General features: G+C 41.8%; 1 protein-coding gene across 3 annotated transcripts in view; it reads left to right on the forward strand.

Moving 5' to 3' along the window:
- The window catches only part of sema6cb (semaphorin 6Cb), a 123,892-nt gene that overhangs the window by 13,406 nt on the left and 89,264 nt on the right, over positions 1-21,222 (forward strand). For all 3 annotated transcript variants that reach the window (XM_014200833.2, XM_014200832.2, XM_014200836.2), the window contains exon 2: positions 5,704-5,808. The gene's annotated coding sequence lies outside the window, so the exon portion shown is untranslated. The remainder of the gene's footprint in view (positions 1-5,703; positions 5,809-21,222) is intronic.

Below are 21,222 nucleotides of genomic sequence, written 5' to 3' on the forward strand. Positions count from 1 at the left end.
TTGCGCTCCTTGTGATTTCACTCTTACTGACCCACAATACTACACTGACCCACAATACTACACTGACCCACAATAATAGACAGCTGAGAGGAGGAAGGACCGTTACAGGGTACTCTGTGTGCCCGATGAACATGTTCTTGGTATTCCGTAGGAATGCTCATCTCTGTGGTCAGTTCTTTTAACATTTGATGTAGAGCTGAAAAACTCCTTCGCTAGGCTAGCATTTTCTCCTAGTGTTTTGACACTGGGATGACATGCACAAGAGAGCTCTAGGGTGTAACTTGATCTCAACTGATGATATTTGGATGATCTTTGAGTGGCAATTTGTTGCTCACATATGGATGGTTCTAGATGCATTTCTAGAGAAAGGGTTGAATTATCTGCCCAAAGTCTACATTTTAATTGACCGTTAAAAATGTCTCTCTTCTCAAGTAATCAGAGATATCATCAACATTGTCAGAACAGAAATTCTGGCACTCTCGCTTTAAGTAGTTTGAGATGGTCCGTGACATTGAACCGCAAACCGTTGTTACTACATATTTGCTAATATTGACTGTAACAGAAATGAGGGGAGCTTGAAACATACGCTTGATCAACGACCATTTAGGAGCCCCTGCGTTAAACCTTCAAGGGGAGGGGGGAGGGGTTGGACAATGGGCACCACCCGCGGTGACATGGTGGTCCACAGCTGTAGATGATCCTAATAGCTTAATGCCGAGCCCTGGTCCTGATCCGGGATAATGAGCAGCTAAGTCTTCCCACTTTAGTCTCTATGATTAATCAAACTGCTGGCAGGTCAGTGGGGGGGGTGCGTCTTCTCCTAACTGTCACCCCTATCCTTCATCTCTTCCTCCACTTGGCGAGATCTGAGATCTGTGGTTGTTGTCATTTGTGTCATTTTGCTGGTTAATGAAGCTTTTCTGCTTCCTTTGGAGATGTGGTTGTGAAATCTCCTCTTTCACTGTTGAAGATCCATATTCAGAATCGATGCAGAATCGCACATGCTCATGTCAACACATGTTAACATGCAGGTGTGTGAGCTCCTTGTTTGTCCTTACAACCATATATGGAAGCGTCTGAAAAGAGTAGAATAAAATTGCAAATAAAACAAACATCCTGTAAAATGTTTCAGCGGCCAGAGTTGTACATGATTACGTACCAAGTTGTGATTACGAGCAGTGGATAGTGTAATGGTGTTTACATGTTAACTCAGAGTTGAGAGGAAGCCCAGGCTGGCCAGTTTTGTTACCTTAGCTCTGGTGGTGGAATCGTTCCTCTATTCATGTTACCCAATCAGAAAAGATTATGCTAGCACCGTTATCTCAAAGCCCTCTCAGATCTTTTTTCCTTCCAATTTACATTTCGGTTTTTTCTTTTTTTTAGGTGTTTAGCTTATGCTACTCTTACACGGAACCCAAACTGGCTGTGTGCGTGCGCCATCGTGCGCAAATTTATTTTGTCCCCCTACACCAAACGCGATCACGACACGCAGGTTAAAATATCAAAACAAACTCTGAACCAATTACATTAATTTGGGGACAGGTCGAAAAGCATTAAACATGTATGGCAATTTAGCTAGTTAGCTTGCAATTTAGCTAGTTAGCTTAGTTAGCTAATTTGTCCTATTTAGCTAGCTTGCTGTTGCTAGCTAATTTGTCCTGGGATATAAACATTTAGTTGTTATTTTACCTGAAATGCACAAGGTCCTCTACTCCGACAATTAATCCACAAATAAAACGGCCAAATCAATCATTTCTAGTCATCTCTCCTCCTTCCAGGCTTTTTCTTCATTGAACTTATATGGTGATTGGCATCTAAACTTTCATAGTATTACCACGACGACCGGCAAAACAGTTCGTTTTTCAATCACCCACGTGGGTATAACCAATGAGGAGATGGCACGTGGGTACCTGCTTATATAAACCAATGAGGAGATGGGAGAGGCAGGACTTGCAGCATGATCTGCGTCAGAAATAGAAAGGAGTTCTATTTTAGCCCTTGGCAACGAAGACGCTCGTGGGTGCAATAATTGAATAACATGGATTTCTACATTTATTTTGTGACGCTCGCGACGTGTCCGGTCTAGTCAGCATGTCATGATGGCTTGCGTATATCATACTTTTAGATTGCTTCAATTTTCTTATTTTTTTTAAGGAAAATAAGATTGAGCTCCACATACAATATGTTAAGAGCCTTGAAAGTTTACTGAACCCGACAGATGCTTGCTTTTTCCCTTACTCCAGGAAAATATATTTTGAAATTGCATTGACGAGTTGATCGCAGTGCACCAATCAGATTGCACGAGCATGATCCTAACAGGTGGCTTATTGATCTGTGGTGTTGATTAAACTGTGCAACTTTCCCCTCTTTTCCGAAGGAAAATAAAACGCATAGCCCTACCCTCTAAAATAAATCTACTGGGCATTTGGGAGCAATTTGAAGTCTGGGACCTTTTAGTGCTTTGGAGTTAATCATGTTTAGCTGTTGAACTTGAAATGGAATTTGGTTTCCACTGCACACAAGCGTTGAATATGTTATTATTTTGTGTTGTTCTTTCCCAGGCTGTGCTTTGAATTCTGAGATCCATTACAGCTCTTACAGATGGCAAGTACCAGCATTCATCGATCAACATTTTGCTACAGACCAAAAAAGAGCAAAACAATAGAACATTGGCCAGAAGCCCACGCGTATCACGCAACCCACAAATAGGCCGTTATTGATACACTACAGTTTAGATTTTCTCTCTTTGTGCTCTTGGCCTTTTTCTCTCATACTGGGGGCATAGAGAAAATGGAACAACGTACAAATGAACAGAGCTATTATAGAATTTGAGACAATAGAGGAACCAGCGTTAGCATGTGGCTGCCAGCTGGTCTGTTTTTTTTTTTTTTGTCCAGTGGCTTCTTTTTTTAATAAGTCTTTACAGGTTGAAATACCTGCTGTGTTTTTGGGGGACTAGGTCACATACCCGACCTTGACCATTTGTCACAATTAGCTTTGTCTAGAATAGATAAGGTCCTAGTGTTGGATTTAGGCCAATGGTCTCTAATCATGGCCCCAAGAATGTTCAATCGCAGATGATTTTGACCGACCAAGTTCAGTCTAACTATAAATAGCCACTGCAATGGGAGGGAGGCTCTGCTGAATCGACTGGCAGAAGGAATTTTCCAGAACAATGACCAGGTTAATGTGTTTCCAAAATGTTAATTGTGATTGATGGCCCTCATGTTAAGCAAGGCCTTGTCCCGATTTGGGATTTCTGTAGTGTACATTTTGTGGCCAAGGACTTGGATAACCCTCATAATATGCTATAATTCACAACATGAACCGTGCACTGCAAGAGCATGGAAATGCTCTGGCATCATTTAAAAAATTGGACCTAAATCTAGGTGTCAGCCTATCCAGAGGAACAAAATCACTTACGAAAGCAACAGATTGTTCTTTTTCATTGTTTGAAAGATCTCTTTGCCATATTGTCAGAGTGGAGAATTCAAAGAAAGAAATCCAAAGCTTTCTCAAACCACTCTGTGCTGAAAGGGGAACTGGCAAAGTGAAGTCTAATGCTCTTTAAACAGATTGCCAGAACAGATTGTGTTCTGAGATGCCCTGTGATTTGGCCATCTCCAACTCTCTCTAGGATTTGTCAACAGATTTTATTCATAAGCTGCCCATTATAAATGTAAACTAAGTGCACTTTTGTTAACTTCCCTTTCTCTGAATAGAGAAGAACCAGTCAAGAAACTTGTCCTCTTCTGCTTCGTTAGTCAATGGAATTTCTCTTCTGACATCTTAAACACAGGACATTTAAATGTCTTTTTTTTTTTTTTGCTGCTGCTCTTGTTATTTCCAGAGTACTTTACAGTTGCATTGGTTGTTCGGGTCCTTCCTTTACTTCAATAATCATTGTTTGCCTTCCACTATAAACCTGGCTATAGTATTGAGTTTTTTTTATATATCTCACACACACACACACAGTTAAAGTCGGAAGTTTACATACACCTTAGCCAAATACATTTAAACTCAGTTTTTCACAATTCCTGACATTTAATCCTAGTAGAAATTCTGTCTTAGGTCAGTTAGGATCACCACTTTATTATAAGCCATTTTGCCACAACTTTGGAAGTATGCTTGGAGTCATTGTCCATTTGGAAGACCCATTTGCGACCAAGCTTTAACTTCCTGACTGATGTCTTGAGATGTTGCTTCAATATATCCACATAATTTTCCTTCCTCATGAAGCCATCTGTTTTGTGAAGAGCACCAGTCCCTCCTGTAGCAAAGCCCCCCCACTACATGATGCTGCCACCCCCGTGCTTCATGGTTGGGAAGGTTTTGGAGCAGTGGCTTCTTCATTGCTGAGCGGCCTTTCAGGTTATGTCGATATAGGACTTGTTTTACTGTGGATATAGATACTTTTGTACCTGTTTCCTCCAGGATCTTCACAAGGTCCTTTGCTGCTGTTCTGGGATTGATTTGCACTTTTCGCACCAAAGTACGTTCATCTCTAAGAGATAGAACGTGTCTCCTTCCTGACCGGTATGACGGCTGCGTGGTTCCATTGTGTTTATACTTGGGTACTATTGTTTGTATAGATGAACGTGGTACCTTTAGGTATTTGGACATTTCTCCCAAGGCTTGTGGAGGTCTAAAAAAAAATTCTGAGGTCTTGACTGATTTCTTTTGATTTTCCTATTATGTCAAGCAAAGAAGTACTGAGTTTGAAGGTAGGCCATGAAATACATCCACAGGTACACTGCCAATTGACTCAAATTATGTCAATTAGCCTATCAGAAGCTTCTAAAGCCATGACATCATTTTCTGGAATTTTCCAAGCTGTTAAAAGGCACAACTTGGTGTATGTCAACTTCTGACCCACTGGGATTGTGATACAGTGAAATAATCTGTCTGTAAACAATTGTTGGAAAAATTACTTGTCATGCACAAAGTAGATGTCCTAACCGACTTGCCAAAACTATAGTTGTCTACACTGTATTTCTGATCAATTTGATGTTATTTTAATGGACAAGAAATGTGCATTTATTCAAAAACGAGGACATTTCTAAGTGACCCCAAACTTTTGAAAGGTAGTGTATCTCTCTCTATCGCTCGCTCAAGAGATCTCTATCTATGTATACTTTTTAAAATTACTAAAACCAACAGTTTGGAAGGTATAATAAGCCTTCATTCATACAGTTTCTCGACTGTCCAGTTCGCTAATAATCACTGAAAGAAAAATGTAGTCAGTCAGGGAGCACAGCAAGTTTTTGAAATTATGTATAGAGGACAATTGTTAGCAAATTTTGATGGCGAGGAAATAGGTTGACCGACACATAATTATTATGCAGGGTTGGTACATATCACCTTCTGAAATTATTGATCTGCTGCATCTTGTTTTTAGGAAGTAGTTCACTCGTTAATATAATTGTCGGTGTTCTAAAGGAACTTTGTACCAGATAGGAACCCTGCTTCACAATATATTAATTGATGCATGACAGCGGCAGAGGAATTTGATTGATGTGACTTGCAGGACCTCCGAGGTGTGAAGATCTTCATTTGCTCAAAAAGCCGTTTTTTTATTAAAATGACCAAATAGAGCAGATGTTCTATTTCTTGCCTAGACCATTACATATGGTGAATGTCTAACTGTAAGTCACTCTTGAATTTGCCCGTTTTTAAATAATTCTTATTCTTGTTTTTGTTTAGGTTGTGGATGTCTTCACTCGAGGTGGCGATCCTAACCAGCTAGTGCCAATCATCTATCCGTCTCAGCTGGCTGAATCTCTGCAGTCAAATTTGTCGAAAGTTAAGGTAAGAATGCCGTGAATTTTAATTGCAGTGAGATTAATGTTGATTGGGAGTTGTAACTCTGGCTATGAACTTTCTTCTTACGGTTTGATCTTTAATAATTCTGGATAAGAGTGGTTTGATAGGATAGGGGCAAGGTCTGCTGGCTGGAGGCACCCAGTGACAGATTGATAAATGGAAGCAGTGTGAAAGGTTATTAAGCCACTTTTTAAAATTCCTGTAATGACCTATATTATTCATTAGATTTTATAAAATATTTTAATCAATCTACAGAGCTGAGTAATTTTCATGAGCAAATGTAGGGGGTAACTCCTCTTCATAACTTTGAATTATCCTTGCTTTTTGTTTTTGTAAAAGTAGATTAGATGTATATTATCATGTTATGTGTTTATTAGCATGACAACAGCAGATTGAGGTATAGGCCGTGATGGAAAGTGGCTTAAATTGCATGATGGCCAACCCGTCAGTCACGCGGGTATTGAAAAAACAACTGCATGGATTCCCCCATCCTGTCTGGTCTGACAGACCCTGGTGACCATGACCATGGACAGTAGAGGACAGGGCCAAGGTGTGCTGGTGACAGGCCATCTCACGGGACGGGTCTAAACAGATGGTTGGCCAGATGCAATCTAGCTGTGACCTTGGACCAATCTGAGGGTAGAACCTGTGCAAATGTCTAAAAAAATATGTCCATAATATCAGTCTAAGACCTATTTTACAGTACTTTGTTATTGTTTGGTGTCTGTTAGTGAGTGATTTACATTCATTTTACATTTTGAGGACATATAGGCATAATTATAGCAATTTCTGCACCCTATATCGCTTAAACCGCAGCTTCTCTCTTCTCCATAATTCCCATCTCACCTGGCAGGGCTCTCAGAGGAGATGCCCCAACCCTGGCCCAATTCAAACAGCCAGAAACAGAGTGAGAGGAGCCTGGGGAATGACTGCCACCATCATCCCAACACTTGCCAGCCCTGCTGAGTGATTTAAGAGCGGTGAAGGGAGGGACAGGACAAGCGCTGGATGTGGGATGGGGGACCTGGGGTGAGGTTAGAGGTGTCAGTCATATAATTGGGGTGAGGAGATCTCGGGGTAGATAGAGAGAAGCTTTATTAAGTCAGTTGAACTCCGATGTGTCCCGTCCACCTCGCTTTCCCACACATACAGGCCAATCTTCCATTTCCACAAGAGACTCTGTTCAACAAAGACATAGAGGGCAAACTCCTCAGGCTCCTATCAGAGATAAGACAAAGACCTCATTAATCTACAAACGCTAGGGGGAAAGCTATCTATGGTCATGTGTCCCAAATGGTTGTCTGCTCCTCTGACACAGTTCCAGTTGAAAACATATGCTTCTGTCAGATCTGTTTAATGACCGATTTAGTTAATATGCAAGTGTGTTCAGTAGTTTCAGGGCTTTTTTATTTGTTTCAAAGCCAGTTTGACACGACCCTTTTTCAGTGACGTCGTCAGTTGGAGGAGTGTGTTTTTATTTTCTTCACACAGTAAATGCTAAATTGTTAAGGCTCGGTCATTGAAGTGCCCCTTTCGCTCAGGCTCTTATTCTTCCGTGCACTGTAGAGGCTTGTTTTCAAAGCCACTGTCAAGGAGAGGGACATTGACAGCCTGGACACAGCTCTCTTTTCCTGAGAAAATAGTTTAGACTCTGAGCAGCAAAACAAGAGAAAGTTGATGCAGAGAGGTCCTGGGCAGAATTAGCTGCCTCTCTTAGTTTCTCCCACTACAAATTGGTTTCCGAGGAACTCACAAAAAGGCTGGCTCCTTGTGTTCTCTGCTTCCTTAGTAGCTTGTTAATCCCCAGCTCTGTCCGGAGGGGAAATGCTACCCCCCAAAAACGACCCCCTGTCCTCCTACCCAATCCTACAGGGATTTGCTAATCCTGTGCCTGGTCATGGTGGGGAGATTGCTGGCTTTTCAAAGCCCGTCTCTGGCCAGGACTTCAAAGTCACAGCGATACAAGACTTGAGAAAGTGGGCTCGGTGAATGAGGTCTGCTGCGAGCAAACCTGCTCCGAGGGTCACCTTAAAACGTTACCTATGCACTTTCCCCAAGGCAACACAGAGAAATTCAGTCTCGAGGTGATGGCTTTGTTGATTGGGGTACTGGGTGGGGGATAGCTGGTTTGTCAGATGTGTATATGGAAGCCCTCTCTGGCCATAACCTGTGAAACCTGACAGAAGGATGGCAATGCCATGAACGCTATTTTTCGCAATTTGAAGAGCTGCTGCCAAATTGAAAGTGAAATGCAAGGGTAAAAAATATATGTATAGGATGTATCGGGAGTCAGGATTTTGGCTCTGGATGTATTCATTGTGAGACATCTCACTGTTTATAATTCTACAGAATAGTGCCAAGAATCACTCCAATTACTACCATGTACATTCTTTTTGGGTCTTCATACCCAGTTAGATTCCCAGATAACAATTTGCTTGATTGGAGCAGCAAGGATTCATGCCAGTTTTGTAGGATTTTCAGGGTCATTGCACTTACTATTTTTTGTGATCAGCAATAGTTTAGTTTACTGTCTTAACAAGCCTGTGATCAATTTTTTGTATGCATTTTTCAGAGTTTTCTATTCAGCATCGCCCTTTCTTAGAAATAATTTAACACAATACCATACTGGTTATTTCAATTGGCATGACTAATCTTGTGGGCTTCAAATTCAAAGCATTTAAGTACAAATGTTTGTGCCCATGTGCTTGTTAGTCCGACTAAGTGGAAATCCAGTTTCCTAAAATATTTGTCCTCGTTTTGTCTTCCCCTTGAGTTATTTGTCTCGTTACTTAAATGTAATCAGAAGTCTTTGTTGCTTGGATGGTTGAGAGGGCTTGCTCAATTTAAACCTTTGATTAGAATAAAGGAATGATTACAGTGAAGGGACTCCATACTCCTGATGTTAACTTGCCTGCTCGCTTGTTTAACGAATGCAGCGTGCCCGTGCAACCTGGTAATTAGCTTAAGTGCACTCCCCGGGTTCCGGATTATGCTTTTTGCCTTCCTGACCAGGAAAGTGCTGGGATGTGTGGCGAGAGGGATTCAGCCCTAATGCTCTGAGACAGCTTTGCCCTGGGCTAACCCTGTGTAAGAGGTCAGCAAGGTTCAGTAGAGTAATGAGGAGGTTCTGTTAACTACGGACACATAAGTAGATGTGATTTTGCAATTCATTGAGCTTATTCAATTAGCAAACCCTAGCCTATTATTTAGTGCATATCTTTCTCTACAGATTGATTTACATACCATTTACCTCTTTGTGATAAAAATACTTGATTCCTAGGTCAGCTTTGTAATGTCAGAAATATGACTTGAAACATCTCAATCTAATCAAAATGTATTTGTCATATCCGTTGAATACAACAGGTGTAGACCTTACCTTGACATGCTTACTTACGAGCCCTTAACTAACAATGCAGAGGTCGTTTTTTAAGTAAGAAAATATTTGTTACAGGGGGGACGGGTACCGAGTCAATGTGCGGGGGGTACAGGTTAGTCGAGATAATTTAGGTAATATGTACATGTAGGTAGGGGTAAAGTGACTATCCATTGATGATAATATACAGTGACTAGTGTTACTGTGCTGTATTGTGTATCAGGGCTCTATGCTTACCTTTTTAACAAGGAGCACGTGTGTGCCTAAGTTGAAAAATGTAGGAGCACAATAAAAAATATTTCAAGTAACAAAATTATTTATTTGTAGTAATGGTGCAAGCAAGACGGTCATGAATCTGTATTCTCAGTGGCACTCAGGGGCTGCGGTATAGTGAAGTAGTCATTGCAACAATTATCATCTGGGTGATTTTAATTAAAAAAAAAAATTAAGTAAAAAAAAAGTAAATATAAATTCCAGGTCGCACAGCAAATTATTTAGGCACATATGCGAGTAAAATGGTCGCACTGTAGAGCCCTGTGTTTTGGAGTGTATTCTGTCCAGCGTCCACAAAAACAGTGCCTACCCTTTGCAGGGTGCTGGAGAGACAGCTTGTATTGATCTGGTCCATGAGATGGATGGTTTATGTGAAAGACTGATACTGTAAGCAGCAATGGACCTGGAGATGTCTGCATAATGTGGAAGAACCAGTCTGATCAGCAATATTGACAGTGGAGCAGGGCTTGGAGATTTACAGTGCCAGGTTGTTTTCCACTGAGCTGGGTTGTTTTTTCTCCTCCTTCATCCCTTCTTTATCTGTCAAGGGACTTCTGGGTTATTACAATGTGAAGACTGTTGGTGTTTGCAGTAGATCACAAAACCCCCAATCAGAATTTCTCTTGCTTTCTCTTGGAAAAATACATAGTGGAGTTGGATGGTTTTGTCCAGTGAAGCATTTGTTAGCGTTGAGGGGGATGTTTACTGGTAGTGGTATCATGCTGTGACTGCTGCAGCAGGCTACAAGTTCTATCCCATTGACTCTCCTATTTAATATAATTGATGTTTATAAATTCCCTAGGTACAGCATTACAGGGATTGCTGTATTAATTACCAACTTATGTCTTCTAAATAGGTAATTGCAAGCAGTTTGCTGGAATATAAATGCACTCTGCTTGTGTTTAATGGAGTTTATTTATATTGAAGTACTTCCGGCCCATTTCATTAATAAATAGACAATAAAATAGTTGCTTTCCCTTACTTGACCTCTCTCCACATTTCTTTGACTCCTCCCATCCAGTTCCATTAGTACTTGGCTGTACATTTCAAGGACATTTCCCACGACATTTCCCAATTCCGTGTTTTATAATACATTTCATTATCTTGTTACCTTTTCTACCGAACCACGACCTTGCATTTTAGCAGCCAGTTGAGTTTGTAGTGCAATCCAGAGCTTCCCATTCTTATCGCAAACCTTCCCTCCCCCACTGCCGTTTGTCTGTCCCATGATGAATGACCTCTCTATGGATGCCGACACCGGTGGATTGGACATGGTCACTAAACCTCTTGGTCCGGAGTCCCCTCCCCATACTCAATATTATCGACTTGCTCATTCATAGCCCTTGCTCCCTGTGTGGGTGGGTGAAATGAGTTCATCTTCATTCATCTTCCACCAGGGCCCTCGTCCCTTCCTGCATTCAATATCCAATTTCTTCCAGATCATGTACAGTGCCTATAGAAAGTCCACACCCCCTTGAAGTTTTTTTCACTTTTTGTTGCATTACAAAGTGGGATTCTTTTTTTTTTGTCATTGATCTACACAATACTCCATAATGTCTAATTAATTAAAATTCTATCACAATAAAATTGTCATTGCATAAGTATTCACCCCTGAGCAAGGCAGTTAACCCACTGTTCCCCGGGTGCTGAAGACATGGATGTCGATTTAAGGCAGCCCCCTGCACCTCTCTGATTCAGAGGGGTTGGGTTAAATGCGGAAGACACATTTCAGTTGAATGCATTCAGTTGGACCACTGACTAGGTATCCCTTTTCCCTTCTCTTTGTTTAGGCAAGCCTAAAATGAGTTCAGAAGTAAAATTTGGCTTAACAAATCACATAAGTTATGTGTTGAATAATAGGGGTTGGCATGATTTTTGAATTACTACCCCCTTCCTCTGTCCTCCATGCATACAACATCTAAGGTCCCAAAGTCCGATATTGAGTTTCAAGCACAGATTCAACTACAAAGACCAAAGAGCTTTCTGAAATGCTCAAAGAGAAGTGCAGTGATTGTTATATGGGTAACTAATAACAAATCAGACATGAAATATATATTTTAAGCATGGTGAAGTTAATAATTATGCTGTGGGTGATGTATTAAACCACACAGACACATAAAAAATGTAGTTGTCCTTCTGAAGTGAGCTGCAGGACAGGAAGGAAACTGTTTGGGGATGTCACCATGAGGACGTTGGTGATTTTAAAACCGCAACAGAGTTCAATGGCTGTGATTGGAGAACTGAGGCTGGATCAACAACATTGAAGTAACTCCACATAATAACCTAAATTACAGAGTGAAAAGAATACAAATATACAGAATGCAAAATAATGTACTTTTTGGCCTAAATGCAAAGCCTTATGTTTAGGGCAAATCCAACACAACACAACACATCACTGAGCCTCCTTATTTTCGAGCATGGTGGTGGCTGCATCATGGTCTGTGTATGCTTGACATCGACAAAGACTGGGGTGTTTTTCAGGATGAAAAGAAACAGGATGGAGCTAAGCACAGGCAAAATCATAGAGGAAAACCTGGTTCAGTTGGCTTTCCACCAGACACTGGGAGAGGAATTCACCTTTTCAGGAGGACAATAACCTAAACACAAATACAAATCTACACTGGAGTTGCTTACCTACCAAGAAGACAGTGAATGTTCCGGAGTGGCCAAGCTACAGTTTTGACTTAAATCTGCTTGAAAATCTATGGAAGATTTAAATTGATGTCTAGCCATGATCCCAAACACCTTGACAGAGCTTGAAGAATTTTGAAAACAATAATGGGCAAATATTGCACAATACAGGTGTGCAAAGCTCTTTGAGACTTACTCAAGAAGACTCACAGCTGCAAAAGGTGTTTCTAACATGTATTGACTTGGGGTGAATACTTATTTAATCAAGGTATATTAGTGTTTTTCATTAATCTCAAAAAAAATAAAAATATATATCCATCTCAGCAAAAAAAGAAAGGTCCCTTTTTCAGGACCCTGTCTTTCAAAGATAATTCGTAAAAATCCAAATAACTTCACAGATCTTCATTGTAAAGGGTTTAAACACTGCTTCCCATGCTTGTTCAATGAACCATAAATCATTAATGAACATGCACCTGTGGAACGGTCGTTAAGACACTAACAGCTTACAGACGGTTGGCAATTAAGGTCACAGTTATGAAAACTTAGGACACTAAAGAGGCCTTTAAATTGACTCTGAAAAACACAAAAAGAAAGATGCCCAAGGTCCCTGCTCATCTGCGTGAACGTGCCTTAGGCATGCTGCAATAAATTGCAGTGTCTGTACTGTAAGGCACTACAGGGAGACAGGACGTGTAACAACACCTGCACAGGATCGATACATCCGAACATCACGCCTGCGGGACAGGTACAGGATGGCAACAACAACTGCCCGAGTTACACCAGGAACGCACAATCCCTCCATCAGTGCTCAGACTGTCCGCAATAGGCTGAGAGAGGCTGGACTGAGGGCTTGTAGGCCTGTTGTAAGGCAGGTCCTCACCAGACATCACCGGCAACAACGTCGCCTATGGACACAAACCCACCGTCGCTGCACCAGACAGGACTGGCAAAAAGTGCTCTTCGATGAGAAGTTACGGTTTTGTCTCACCAGGGGTGATGATCGGATTTGCATTTATCGTCGAAGGAATGAGCGTTACACCGAGGCCTGTACTCTGGAGCGGGATCGATTTTGGAGGTGGAGGGTCCGTCATGGTCTGGGGCAGTGAGTCACAGCATCATCGGACTGAGCTTATTGTCATTGCAGGCAATCCCAACGCTGTGCGTTACAGGAAAGACCTCCTCCTCCCTCATGTGGTACCCTTCCTGCAGGCTCATCCTGACATGACACTCCAGCCTGACAATGCCACCAGCCATACTGCTCGGTCTGTGCGTGATTTCCTGCAAGAAGGGAATGTCAGTGTTCTGCCATGGCCAACGAAGAGCCCGGATCTCAATCCCATTGAGCACGTCTGGGACAAGTTGGATCGGAGGGTGAGGGCTAGGAACTTGCAGGTACCTTGGTGGAAGAGTGGGGTAACATCTCACAGCAAGAACTGGCAAATCTGATGCAGTCCATGAGGAGGAGATGCACTGCAGTACTTAATGCAGCTAGTGGCCACACCAGATACTGACTGTTACTTTTGATTTTGACCCCTCCCTTTGTTCAGGGACACATTATTCCATTTGTTAGTCACATGTTTGTTAAACTTGTTCAGTTTATGTCTCAGTTGTTGAATCTTGTTATGTTCATACAAATATTTCCACACGTAAAGTTTGCTGAAAATAAACGCTGTTGACAGTGAGAGCACATCTTTTATTGCTGAGTTTACATAGATATATATATATTCTCCACTTTGACGTTTTGTGTAGATCGTTGACAAAAAAAATTACAATTACATACAATTACTATTTTAATCCCACTTTGTAACATAAAATGTGAAGAAATCCAAGGGGGGTGTAGACTCTATAGGCGCTGTACACGGTGTACCTACTGCTGCCGCCATTCTCCACCGGCACCCTCCTTCCATATCTGCGAGGTCAAGCCTGAGAGAGGGGTTAAGCGCCCTCCTTACAAGCACCTGTATGACACAGAGAGTGGAGGATGAGTGCAGACTGATGAGACAAGGACAAGGAGGGCAGATGAAGAGGTGGAGGGGAAAAGGAGATTACTTAGGGCAGACCAGGGGGGTGAGGGAGGTGATAGATTCCATGTACATTGTGATGGGTATTAGGATGGAGCAACCTGCAACCCCTTACACACACACACACACACACACACACACACACACACACACACACACACACACACACACACACACACACACACAACCTTGCTCTCTGTCAGCCTATCTCTATCAATCTGTTCATCCTGTTGGTGGTTATTTTCAATCACCTGCTCCCGTGACTATGCTAGCCCTCTCATCCACTCCATTATTTATTCCCATCTTCTCTTCCTTTCTTTTTCTCCTTCCTTATCTCCACTCTCTCCAGATTTTTCAATATGCCTGTGATTGGTTCACTGATGCGGTGCGCTCTCCAATCTCATCCCTATTCATAGTCTTCTGAACGCATCTCTTTCCCCTGCCCCCCTCCCTCTGCATCCCTCCAACACTTATGTCTTTGTTTAAGACATTTTGTTTGGCTTTATAGTCACTTTTACTTATTCGATCGACTTCCCTCCAGTAGCTCGTTGACATTGCATCACAAGCAAAAGGCTTTGCAAGCTCTTTAGCACCAGCCACAGTGTACCGTTCACTCTCCATAATTACTTCTGAAACAAGCAGCTCGGAAGTTATGCTGCCTACTGACAATCTCCCAGCCTTTATCACCCACCGTTAAGGCTTTCTCTCACTGTGTGGCTGCCATGATTACCTTGCAGATCAGAGTATGTAAGTGAGGTGCAGTATGTAAGCAGGGTTTTTCACACTTCTGAAGGAAATTACTTCCAAAATGGCACCATACCTAATGTCCTCCAAACAAAAGGATTTCAATTGCAGAAAGCTCAAAACTGGAAAGCCACCATCTGGGTTTCCATGGAGATTCTCCACTCTACTCTCTGTGCTCTAAGTGGAGAACTTCAATTCCATTACTCTCAGATTGCCCTGTCAAGCACACTTTTGCAGAGGTTTTGTTCGGTCTTTGACTCCTGGCCTCCTGCAGCGCATGAGGCTATAGAACATGGGATCAAGCTGTCAAGAGTTGGCCATTGGGCAGAGCAGGTAGGGGACACTTTCCCCAAGGTTATCTGATTCCCAGTAATGATCGCCTGCCTTTTTTTCCGGAGAAATGTCTCTTGTGCTTATTCCATAGAATGGGTATTGGCATTTTATTTACTCTATGTGAGAAATGTCACCTTCTTCCATTGCAGCTGTACCCAGAATTGCATCCCAAGGGATTAAGGGAAGAAACCGGCAAAGTTGTTTAGCTTAGACCAGTGAAACAATTAGCCACAGCCATTCCTCAGTCTTTATGGGTTTGTGGCCAGAGTTTGTGCTTCAGTGTGTCGTGAAATAGCTGTTCTAGATCGGTCAGTGTATGTGTGGGTGCCTGCATCCAGCTGTTGAATGGGTGGAACTCATTGAACAACTAAAAAGAGGGTGGAACTGCTGGTGGAGAACGCCCAACAACAGCAAGTGGAAACAGGTGTCACTACCTGCTTGCAGGCACCTGTCCTGGGTGGAGGAGACCAACCAGTTCTCAGAAAAACTAGCTAAATGATGACACCAACACACAGATGTGTGTGACTCACTCAATGTTTTGCCCTTCCCAGTGTCTCTTAGAGAGGGTGAAGAGGTTGAGAAATCGATAACACGTGTCTACTGCGGATGTAGGACTCTTCACACCATCTCAAAACACTTCCCACCAACCCTGGCTACAATGCAGTGGTGAACGGTGTAGAGATTGGACCGGGAGAACAGAACAGAGCTCAGCTAACAGTGCCATTTCAACCTAGCAAGGAATGTTTGAGAGATCGTTTAAGTGGTTCTGCTACAGATCTCAGAATCTTTCCTCCATTTCCAGTCATTTCCAGTCAAATGTTTGAATGTACCTTTCACATGGGAGTTCCAAATATCTCTAACGGTTGCCCCAGTGTGAGTTTTTCTTTTTATGCGGGTGATGTCAGAATGCACAAACTGTTCCAAAATGTGATTGTTATGCAGCAGGACAGTTAACCCGCACTGCCATCAAACCAAGGCACACAGTCTGCTAATTATCTATGGGCTATGTTTCAACTTGTCAATTTCAAATTATTTTCTAAAAGCTTTTATTTTCTAACAGTTTGAATTGAGGTGTGTTCCGCCTCATTATAGTACAGGTGGGTCTAATGATGATTGGTTAAAAGTGCATTCCAGCTGGTGTCACAAGTTACCACCTGCTAAATCTATGACGTTAAAATGCCTATTTACTCTGTTCCATCTGACTGCGCAATCCACTGTTTGTCAGTCCAGGCAGGGAAGTTATAAACTTGATCGTCACTATAAAAAGCATCTAGACATTCTCACATTTCTTTGAGACTAACATTTAGTTTCAAAAGTGTAGATTTGTATAAACCTTGCTGTCTGTCTCTCTGACATTTGCAACATTTTTCAATATTCAAATTTGATCTCCAGCTGTCCCATAGTAATGAACGTTTAGGGGTCGGGGGTCAGGATGAGAGGGGGGCAGGCATCTTTCTCAGCCAGTTGAAATCGTGAATCAGCTGGTGTCATTTTTATGGATATATATACAAAGAAATGTCAATTGAAAAAAAGGTAACCAAGACGAAATGCAGCTAGTTTGCTGTTTTTCCATCTTCAGTTTGAAGTGATTGTGTTAGCTGTGTTGTTTGCTAGCTCCTCTGAACAGCAGTGTCCTAACGAGAGAACACATATTCTATGCCAGGCGAAATCGTGCCTCATTAGCTCATTGTTATGGATGTATTCAAATAAATGTCACTAGAAAAAAGCTTAAACAAATGCAGCTACTGTTATTCTGGCTGCACTGTTTGACGTGACTAAGTTAGCTGTAGTTGGCTAGCTAGCAAGCAAGGCATAAGAACGTCCTTAGCCAGTATGGCAATGGACCATTTAGAATGAACGACTGGGTTGCGTCCATACATACAGAACAAAAAGACTGAACGACTGGGTCAACCGAACCTATAGAACGAACGACCAGCCGGCTTGGGTAGCAACCCTAGTTTTGTTTCAGGACTATATTTTGTGCAAGAATGAAATGGTATGAATAAATTCATCAAAATAACGGTTTAAATGAAAATATGTCAATCATTATTTTAATATGTTCGTAACCCGTTGTATAGAAGTGATAATGCCCTGTTTGGAGGATATATTTGTTCGGTTTGCCGGCCCTCAACATTGTTTCGGGCCTAACCACACCAGTGCCAATATATCCTTCAAACACCGGCTTCTTTGGCATGATCACTTAATTAATTCACATAGAAGTAGCCCATTTCACTGTTGTGTAAAATTGAGGCATTACTGAGCCGGACAAACTTCTCTCTTCAAGAGCCCAAGCACATCCTAGTGTTTACCCAGATCAAGTATGCAGGATTTGCGCATTTCCAGTCAGAACAGAACGTTTTCCCCCCTGGCACCCGCATGGCCTTCATTGTTGTTTTCCTTGCTAATGATAGCTTTAGACATGTGTGCGTTCCTATCAAAGTAAGTGCCTTATTACGTTATCATTATAGTTTATGTATATCATGTTGTTTCTACTGTAGCACACCGTATTTATGTATGGAGCATAATGCATTTACTGTTGTATTCGCATGTTTTCAAGTTCTGGTGGCAAATCATGCATTCCGGTTCTTGCATTATTGTACACTTTTTTGAAGGTTGCACTGATTTATGATGAGCTAATGCTAAGCTATTTGCCAGCTATGTGGGGCACCATGTTTGTTGACATCAAACAATGCATTCTGGTTGTCACTTAACCTCTATGGCCTACTCAACAGCCAGTGTAATCCGGTGGCACGATATTCAAATACCTTAGAAATGCTATTACTTCAATTTCTCAAACATATGACTATTTTACACCATTTTAAAGACAAGACTCTCGTTAATCTAACCACACTGTCCGATTTCAAAAAGGCTTTACAACGAAAGCAAAACATTCTCAAACATTATGTCAGCAGAGTACCCAGCCAGAAATAATCAGACACCCATTTTTCAAGCTAGCATATAATGTCACATAAACCCAAACCACAGCTAAATGCAGCACTAACCTTTGATGATCTTCATCAGATGACAATCCTAGGACATTATGTTATACAATACATGCATGTTTTGTTCAATCAAGTTCATATTTATATCAGAAACCAGCTTTTTACATTAGCATGTGACTAGCATGTGACTAGCATTCCCACCGAACACTTCCGGTGAATTTACTAAATTACTCACGATAAATGTTCACAAAAAACATAACAATTATTTTAAGAATTATAGATACAGAACTCCTTTATGCACTCGCTATGTCCGATTTTAAAATAGCTTTTCGGTGAAAGCACATTTTGCAATATTCTGAGTAGATAGCCCGGCCATCACAGGCAAGCTATTTTGACACCCACCAAGTGTGGTACTCACCAAATTCGGATTTACTATTAGAAAAGTTTGATTACCTTTGCTGTTCTTCGTCAGAATGCACTCCCAGGACTTCTACTTCAATAACAAATGTTGGTTTGGTTCCAAATAATCCATAGTTATATCCAAATAGTGGCGTTTTATTCGTGCGTTCAAGACACTATCCGAAGGGTAAAGAAGGGTGACGCGCCCACGCGTTTCGTGACAAAAAAATTCTAAATATTCCATTACCGTACTTCGAAGTATGTCAACCGCTGTTTAAAATCAATTTTTATGCTATTTTTCTCATAAAAAAGCGATAATATTCCGACCGGGAGTCGTTGTTTTCGTTCAAAGAGAGAGAAAGTAAACATGGTGTCGGCTCGTGCACGCGCCTCCAGTCTCATTGTCCTCAGATCGACCATTATCCAAATGCGCTAATGTTTTTCAGCCATGGCCTGCAAAGCCACCATTCATCTTTCTGGCGCCTTCTGAGAGCCTATGGGAGCGTTAGAAAATGTCACGTTATGCCAGAGATCCCCTGTTTTGGTTAGAGATGATCAAGAAGGCCATGAAATGGTCAGAGAGAGCGCTTCCTGTTTGGAATCTTCTCAGGTTTTGGCCTGCCAAATGAGTTCTGTTATACTCACAGACACCATTCAAACAGTTTTAGAAACTTTAGGGTGTTTTCTATCCAAATCAAACTATCAAATTATATGCATATTCTAGTTACTGGGCAGGAGTAGTAACCAGATTAAATCGGGTACGTTTTTTATCCGGCCGTGCAAATACTGCCCCCTATCCCCAACAGGTTAAACGTCTGTCAGACTAAAGATGTTATAACAAAACGAGGTGAAGGGAAAGTTCACTCGTCTTTCGAGTAAACTTCCCTAAGGGAATAAGTGGACACACCCACTTCAACATGCATACTGCAAACAGACTCAACTCATATTGCCACCTCTTATCTTTGGTTGACGCGAAAAAACAAACACGGTGGTGCGCACAAACTACCCATTGTCAGATTACTTTCGACTTTTAGAAAGTGTTTTACTCAATTATTTCGATCATTAGTAAGCTCACCCGTGTTGTGATGAATTTTAAATAGTAATTGCTATTAACTAATTCATATTATGGTTTCTGTCAGGCGAGAGTTAGCTAAATATAACCGCTTGTGTTAGTGTAACCGATGTGAAATGGCTAGCTTGTTAGCGGTGGTGCGCGCTAATAGCGTTTCAATCGGTGACGTCACTCGCTCTGAGACCTGAAGTAGTTGTTCCCCTTGCTCTGCAAGGGACGTGGCTTTTGTGGCGCGATGGGTAACGATGCTTCGTGGGTGTCAGTTGTTGATGTGTGCAGAGGGTCCCTGGTTCAAGCCCAGGTTGGGGCGAGGAGAGGGACGGAAGCTACACTGTTACATTAGGTCACTCTTTCCTCAGCGCTAGGACTAATGTGGCCTACATTTTCCGGTTTGGATGAGAATTGTGTTATGCTGTCACTACTTCTGTGAATGTCTGAACATCGCATCCAAAAATAAACTGCTCACATTGAGGACATAACATTGTAAAGGCTGTGTTTGTGCAAAAATGTTTCTGTGAAAAAAGTGTGGTCAGCTCGAATGCTGGCTGTTGCGTCAATCATTACTGGACGTTCTAAAGAGGTGTTCTAATCATACTGGTTTGAGCTGCAGCGATCACTGTAGAATGATCACACCTGTGTGTTCGTACATATCAAAGGGTTATAACCGGAACTTTGAAACGCACACAAGATACAGTAAAAAAAAATATTGGATTGGACTGGGCCTCTATTCTATAGGTTCCCAGAAGTCAGTGGGATGAAAAACATAGTTTCACCCTTTTCTCGATCTCTCTTTCTCTTGTGTCATTTTCTTTCTCTCCTGGTGTGTTCCTGTCCTCCCTTTTAAAATGGCAATGCTGCGGGAACATGTTAGAGCACCCTGGCCGAGAGTTGACTCTACTCCTAAAAGCTTTCCTTTATGGGCGCTCACGCAGGGTCTATGATTATTGTTATTGCAGTAATGAAGTGAAGGCTGAATAAAAACATGTGCACGGTGTTGTCCGCTCTGTGCACTCACCCCCATTTAGGAGAATCCAGATAAGCCATGAATCTTATTCAGCTGATGCCTATGCAGCTTTCTGCTGGTATTGCCTTGACTAATGCCCAAACCATGACGAATGAAGCTGATGCAATTTTCTGTGGAGTAATATAAACAGCTTGAATCCTTGGATGACTCTTCCTTGTAGGTTCTGGATGGACTTTGCCAAAAGCCAACCATTTTGAGCTCTATCAAGTCTGGTCCCCTGAAGTAATTGGGTGGTGGCTTAAAATTTGCTCACACACAAAAACAGAGTGGAGGGAATAACTCATTTGCATGTAAATACACTCACATGTTTTATACACCTACACACCATCTAAAAAATACTAAGAGAAGCAAAGAATATTCCCAGCATCCCAAACAATCACACACTAATGTGGAGGGAGGACAGCTTTTGAGGCTTGCTCTATTTGTGATTCATGCCTATTGAGTGTGTTTCATTCTCTATTAACCACACACACACACACACACACACACACACACACACACACACACACACACACACACACACACACACACACACACACACACACACACACACACACACACACACACACAGATGAAGCAATGGCCAT

This window comes from Salmo salar, chromosome ssa05, assembly GCF_905237065.1.
Source record: "Salmo salar chromosome ssa05, Ssal_v3.1, whole genome shotgun sequence".
NCBI classification, from domain to species: domain Eukaryota; kingdom Metazoa; phylum Chordata; class Actinopteri; order Salmoniformes; family Salmonidae; genus Salmo; species Salmo salar.